The sequence below is a fragment of the Haliotis rubra genome, unplaced genomic scaffold, assembly GCF_003918875.1.
Source record: "Haliotis rubra isolate DU_JTF1 unplaced genomic scaffold, ASM391887v1 Scf725, whole genome shotgun sequence".
Classification (NCBI taxonomy): domain Eukaryota; kingdom Metazoa; phylum Mollusca; class Gastropoda; order Lepetellida; family Haliotidae; genus Haliotis; species Haliotis rubra.
In genome coordinates, this window is record NW_025767441.1 from 421,857 (window position 1) to 422,634 (window position 778).

A 778-nucleotide genomic window follows, 5' to 3' on the forward strand; every position below is an offset into this window, starting at 1 on the left:
GAAGAAAGACCATCAAAGTCAATCATTTGAAACACACCTTTATTGAGGGCAATAATGCATAAATAGCTTGAGATGAAAGGGGAATTAAGCAAGGTTTGTTTGTTTTGTAATTCTGGTAATTGTATTAAACATTCCTACTTACTGATTATGGAGTGTAATTGTAAGACGTTTATCTATTCTACAAGGCCAACTATGGGCTTTGCTGATGAGCAAATTTGAGATTGACTCATTTTAGAACTGAGCTCATTTAGAAGACTCTCAGTTGCAAAAAGCCGAGAGAATGGAGAAAAGAAGTAAAGTTGTTCTGTCAGAAGTTCAATCCCATATGTGGACAGAGGTAGAGCGCAATAGTGCAGTGGTAAGGCGTCAGCCTACCACGCTGAAGGCCCGGGTTCGATTCCCGGTGGAGGCACCTATGTTCGGGTCCCGAGGTGGGCACAGCTGTGTAGTATCCTTGGACATGATACTTAGATCCACATTGTCCCACTTCACCCAGCTGTCAAATGTGAGGGTGTACTGGCAATGTGAATGTTTAGTTCACTGCGCCTAACATGCAGCATAGCTGTATGATCCCCAGGGAGTTGAAAGAGTATCGGAAAGTAATATAGTGTCCTATGACCGGGGATAGTAATGTTCCTAATGCCGTGAGCAGGCAATGTGCCTGGATATAAGCGGACTATTACTATTACTATTACTATTAGAGCTGATCCCATTAATGACAGTGGCATATACACAACTGCTGTCAAAGCCGGTGTTTTATCTGGAAAATATTCTCGTA

The 778-nt window shown here is 42.3% G+C and overlaps 1 non-coding gene across 1 annotated transcript; it reads left to right on the forward strand.

Moving 5' to 3' along the window:
* Positions 1-344: 344 nt before the first annotated feature.
* Trnag-acc lies at positions 345-412 on the forward strand. Its single transcript has one exon. It is a non-coding gene; the product is annotated as a tRNA-Gly (tRNA).
* The last annotated feature ends 366 nt before the right edge of the window (positions 413-778 follow it).